Source organism: Leptosomus discolor, chromosome 13 (assembly GCF_034619465.1).
Source record: "Leptosomus discolor isolate bLepDis1 chromosome 13, bLepDis1.hap2, whole genome shotgun sequence".
NCBI lineage: Eukaryota > Metazoa > Chordata > Aves > Leptosomiformes > Leptosomidae > Leptosomus > Leptosomus discolor.
The window spans coordinates 13,317,898-13,324,418 of NC_141403.1; positions in this window are offsets into that span (position 1 = coordinate 13,317,898).

Consider the following 6,521-nt stretch of genomic DNA (forward strand, 5'->3'; position numbering starts at 1 on the left):
GACGAGACTGAGGGGTGACCTCATTGATGGTTATAAATGTGTAAATATGTATATCAGGAGGATGGAGCCGGACTCTTCTCGGTGACGGCCAATGACGGAACAAGGAGCAACAGGTGTAAGGTGGAGCATGGGAGGTTCCACATTAACATAAGGAAAAGCTTTTTCCCTGTGAGGGTGACAGAGCACTGGAAGAGGCTGCCCAGAGAGGTTGTGGAGTCTCCTTCTCTGGAGACATTCAAAACTCGCCTGGACACGCTCCTGTGTGACCTACTCTAGGTGGTCCTGCTCTGGCGGGGTGGGGGGGGTGGACTAGATGATCTTTCGAGGTCCCTTCCAACCCCTAACAGTCTGTGATTCTGTTATTCTGTTAGCACTGCGGAGCAACACCTAGCTAGTTCTGTATATCACCGAAGTTGCTGCTCTTTAAGAAATGCCCGTGATGAACAGTGCCCGCAGAGCACTCTGATGCTGGAATGTTTTTTGAGTGGGATGCACCCAGGCTCTCATTTACATCGAAATCAGAAGCTAAATACCTCTGTGGTATGGTGTTTATGGTTAATATCACTGATTGGAGCAATAGCTAGTAACTGTGTAACAATAGCAATAGGTAGCAAGCTGTGTTGCGATGGCCGTGCATTCTGGCACCCCACACAATACAGGCCATAGACATGCTATACATTCACTGTTCTTTCAATTCTAGTTATTTGTGCTTAAACAAGAATTTTTGTTTTAGAGCACCATCTTGACTTAAACTGTCACTACTTTACCCTTACACATTGTTGCTATTGTTAACTATATAAAAAATAGGGAATCTGAATACAGCCGTCTTCAACTTTGGGCCTTTTTACTTAGGTCGGATGTTTAAAACTCTGTTTTGAAGCTGCTACTTGGGTTTCTGTAAGCTATGTTCAGATCACCCTTGAACCATCTCTCTTGTACTCTGAATAAATGAACTACAATCTAGTGTACATTGTTCTATAAGCTCAACTCTTTGTTAGTAGCCTGCAGTTAAAAAAATACCTCGCACATACCTTTAGAAATTGCGTATTCCAGCAAATACTTGACACAGTTTGGAAAGTAATGCTTACATGTAGCACTGTGTGCCAAATTTTCAGTCATATTTGCAAACTACAGGTTTTGAGGCTTATGGACCAAGCCCTGCACCTCTGCTATGGGTGTCTATTCCAGGGACAGCAAGGGTTCTGAAGAGAACCTGACTAGTTTGTAGGTGTGACAAGATTTATCTCCACTTTTTCAGTTTAGTATCGGTGGTGCCTTAGAGTTTGCATACAACAGTTCTTACAAAAGAAAAACCACAAAGCACGGACAGCTTATGAAACCTTTGTATTTGTTCAATATTCTGCGTGCACAACAATGCCCTTTGCCATGCTGCTTTTACAAAGCAGAGAGGTTTATAAACAGAAAAGAAAATGCGCACAACCTATAGGAATTTTTTTGAGATAATCTTCATTTTGTTAGCACAATGACTGTATATTTCACTTCTTTTTTTAAGCTCTTTCTTGCTGTATTTCCTCATCTAGCACAGACCCCTCTTAGTGGGAAAATAAAATAACTCCTTTGACTCCCTTTTTTAGCATGGCTCCAGTACCACAATTACACACAGATGTATTTATAGCCATGCACAACCATTTGCAGGAACATGAATCTCTCACAGATGGCAAAATGCAGTCACTCTTCTTTTTGCCATATCATTATCCTAAAAGGTGATAAGTAAAATTATTTCAAAGTTCAGAGTTAAATAACATTTTGATTAATTATGGACTGTTCATGGTTGCCATATTTTGAAATTTCTGTCATTAGCTTTGTATTCCATAAGCAAATTAGTGTGCCTGCCTTATTGTCAATACTCTAAATAGAAATAATTTCGTAATCTGTACACTGGATGTGTCAAACTGTACAAATATCTTTTTTTTTATTATTTCACTTTCTGAACATTTCCATCTTCCAGGCTTAATGTAGTTACTCTTTCAGAATAAAAAGCAAGCTATTTTGAGCTCTACTGGGAGCAAATATAGCTCTTTAGCAGAGCTGAACTGTAATGGGATAACAAGAAAAGTTAAAGCACACATAGCTTGCTGAATAAAAACATTTTCTGATTTAAATGGTAAAAGGGTTGGCATTCTTTAACTGTGATACAAAACATTAAATATCAAGCCTTACAGTCAAAGTGCAGGAATTCTGTGTTATCTCTCCAGGTCAACGTGATTGTTACAGATGTTTTCCTTCTTCTCTTTCTTGGAAGTATATCAAACTGTTTCAATTTTAACCATTGCACATAACAATGCTGATGGCAAAAATCTTTTTTCAACTGATTTTTTCTTAAGAAGTGTTCAATTCAACAACTTTAAGATCAGAGCTGACCTGTGCCGTGCTTCCATAGCTAGATCGTGTCTATGGCAGACCCCTCTCACCAGCACAGTCTGTGTGCACTCTGCCTACACACTGTATTGCAACGAATGGACTGCGGAGAAAACCCCAAGTGCTTATGTTCACTTAGGGTGATTCGGTTGCACTGCCCATTGGTGGAATCGAGAGAGAGGCTGGCAACAGCCAGATCTCCCTTCTGGCCCATTTATTTGGCTTGGTGGCTGAAAATACAGGAAGAGTCTGAGAAGAAAAGGACTGCAGCAGTAATGGTGTCCTGCTGAGAAATATGAAGTCCTCATCTCTTCTTCTGTTCCACTCCAGTGGTAAGCCAGACAAAAATATAACAGAAGTTAAAAAGTCAGACTCTACTTTCAGGGAACTGTCCCAGCTGTGGATACAGGAAACGTTTAGGTCTTGTCTCGTAGAGAATAGATATGAAAGATTGGCCTGCAGAGCAAGTTGTATTCAAAACCTGGCTTCCTCATTCATGGAAGTTTCAGGAAGGTTGCGGTGAAAAAAAATGAAAGAAATTCTATTTCCAGAGCCATTGTTACTGGAAATACTGTGAGGTATCAACACATATGGAGTTTGACTGGACCACATTTCAGTGCAGATCTGTCAAGGCAATTTATCGTTCTGACTCTGCCTTGCAAACTGCCTAGGACTCCAACAGGCAACTTAACAGGAATTGCGCCGGCTGCCATGGCCCTGTTCAATGGTGGCTTTGTTCAAAAATCATTCCTTGAGACCTTCTCACCAATTGCAGTGATCTTACCTGATACAGGATCTTCGCTTCACTGTACTTTATAAATACAGACATCTGTAATGATCTGGAACATTTTTCCCTTTGTCACCTATAAATTGCTTAGTATTGACAACTCATTATATGTAACAGCCAGACTAAAAATCAAGAATCCCCATGTTTCCAATATTTGCTTTCTTTGCGGCTTTTTAATTACATTTAGAATGCAGTTCCAAGGGATTCTGAGAGACCATAAACAACAATATTCATTAAACCTTGACAATTTTGCACTTAAATGGAAGAAACCCCTTAGTCAACAAAATATACCAACAACACCAAACCACACCAAAGAAAAGTGCCTGCAAGTTATAAGACTACAAGATAGGAAGGTAAATCCCTTGACAGAAGATATAGAAAACTGCACAGCGAGGAGGTAATTTAGCAGAAAGGGCTTAAAATCGAAAGCAATGAGCTGTTTGCAGGAGCCAGAGGGCAGAGATGCTAAAAAGAAACCATGCACAGAGATATAACGATCCTGCACTCCATAACTGAGTGTGACAGAACTTCAAAGACCTCTAGGTGGGGAAAGGAGGCCAGAGCATGTTGCCTACATTTTTGAACGATTACTGTAGATATGTGCATCGTCTTTCATACCATCAATCTATAGGCAAGGATATTTGGATTAGAAATCAATTATAGGCTCTGTATTTGTTTAAACTTCAGTTTCATTTATTCCTGGAAGCTTAAATAATACAAAATTCCTGGAGGCTTAAGCAGCTTAAAAATTTGAAACCCATGGAAAAGTTATGCTGAAGTTATAGAGAAGAAGATATTCCTGGGCATAAATCCCAAATCAGACAAAAGGTCCAGCCCCTTAGCTCTGAGGAAAAAAATTTTAAAACGCATAATGCATAATGCATGCGACTGACACACAAAAAAGCTCATTGTTCAGTAGAGGAAGAGAATTGACCTGATCCAAGACATCATCTAATAGGAAAAACATGGCTATATATTTCAATATGTCTTTTCCCTGTCTTCCTTCCCCACCAAAACCTGACTTGTCCTTCATAAAATGAAAATAGGAGCCACACAGCTTGCAAATAATAGCAGGATGTCCTTCCCACAGAAAAAAAATCCCACGGGTCATAAACCTGAGGAACTCATTGCAAAAGGATACTTTGAAGGCTAAAAGTTTACATGAGCATGAAGGGAGGCCAGACAATCACATTAAAAAAAAACCAAAACCACAAACAACTCAATCTTACTGAATACCCAGAAGAAAATTCAGTGAATTGAAACAGCTGAAGCCATGTTCTTGAGGCATCCACCAATGGTAACTGCTGCAAACAAAATACTTCACTAGCTGGACCTTTGTTTTCACCTGAGCTCACTGTTGGCAAATCCTTGCATCCCCTCACAGAGTTCAGTGCCACCGAGGTGACTGTTCTCTGCCTGACCAGCTGACGGACCCCACCAGAAGCATCTGTGGTTAGTAGTGAAAACTTCTGTATAGTCATCCTCCCATCTCCTTCATACAGTACTCGTTGTAGTCTTAGACAGGAAGGTAGTCAAATAAACTCCAGAAAGTAGTGCTTTTGCTGTGGCTCTGCCCTGGGACCTGGCAGCAGGGGGGAGCCAGTACTGAAGTCAGTACATACTGGCTCATGAAAGCAATCTGTAAGTGAGCAGCAGCAGGGTATGGTGAAGCAGTCTAGCTGTTCAGCTGCCCATGCAAAACCACTTTCCAGCAGAGTTCTGTGCAACTCTTGCTGTTCACAACACCTGAGCTAACATTGATAGTTAGTCTAAAACTAGCTCTGAGGAGCTTTTATTTTACTGTACATAGGCCCTTTTCAGCTTCTCCAATTACCCATTGGCAGAGGCAACCAGGAAAAATGAGTCAAAACTGTTTTCTACCTCAAGGGTACTGTGCAGATAAACGTCATGGTGGTACATGTGCTTAGACACTGGGGCAATAGAGGCTAAGCTAATGTCTTCTTTGTTTGCTTTCCATTGTCTTCTTACACTACCTTCTTATCTTGATGAAGCTTAGCGCTGCAAACCTATTCTTTTATGTACCTTCATTACTGATTTGTTTTCATATGTGAATATATTACACAAATTAAACAGTACCAAAAAGTAAAAGTCAAAGTTCTGCAAGCTCCACAGCCCCCACCTCCTACCAAGACAACTACCCTCTAGCTTTAGGATTCAAGGAAGAATTTTTAAAAGGAGGGGAAAGCAGAATCTCTCGCTTTTTCTTTCTTTTATTCCCTACTGAGCCTAAATGCCAATTATGAAGATTAGTACAAGTACAAAAAGTTCAATTTACCAATGCAAACACTGTCAAATTCTTGCTCCAAGTCTCGATACCTATGTACAGCTAAGAATGACAAATGAACAATATAAGAGGCTTTTCAATTATACATAATAGATAACAAATCATTGTTTACAGAAAATGTGTTTAGTTGGAATAATAGGCAGGTAGATATAAACCAGATTGAGAACAAAATGCAAGTCTTTGTTGATTTTCTGTCACACTAAACTAATGAAGCATTCAATAAAAGCATGCTATAGACTAATTAATAGTCAACAGAAAAAAAACCAAACAAACTACAAATGCCTGAAGAAATGTTCTTTTCCTTCAGTTTCCTTAATGAGCCTAAAACAAAAGCTGAATATGAATGTCTTGAAAGAGAAAAAGCAAGAGAGAAAGCTCTTATACTGGTTATCTCTGTTCTTTGAATGTCAAAAACGTTAACTATGTTATTTTAGACAGTAATGATTTCACATTAAACAGAATATGAAAAGTACACAAACAATGCTTTAAAAAATCACCAGATTCCTAAAGCTAGAAAGGAAATGTAAGAACAAAAAAGATGTCGATTAAAAAAATTCCCCAAATCCAAGGGGAAACAGTTAGCAACCCGCTACACCACTTAGACACACACAAGTCTATGGGGCTGGATAGGATCCACCCAAGGGTACTGGGCGAGCTGGTGGAAGTGCTCACCAAGCCACCTTCCATCATTTATCGGCAGTCCTGGCTAACTGGGGAGGTCCCAGTTGACTGGAGGTCAGCAAATGTGACACCCATTTACAATAAAGGCTGGAAGGAGGATCTGGAGAACTGCAGGCCTGTCAGCCTGACCTTGGTGTTGGAAAAGGTTATGGAGCAGATCATCTTGAGTGCCATCATGCGGCAGGTACAGGACAATAAGGTGATCAGGCCCAGTCAGGATGGGTTTATGGAAGGCAGGTCCTGCTTGGCTAACTTGATGTCCTCCTATGACAAGATGACCCGCTTAGTGGATGAGCGAAAGGCTGTGGACATTGCCTATCTAGACTTTAGTAAAGCCTTTGACAGTTTCCCACTGCATCCTCCTGGAGA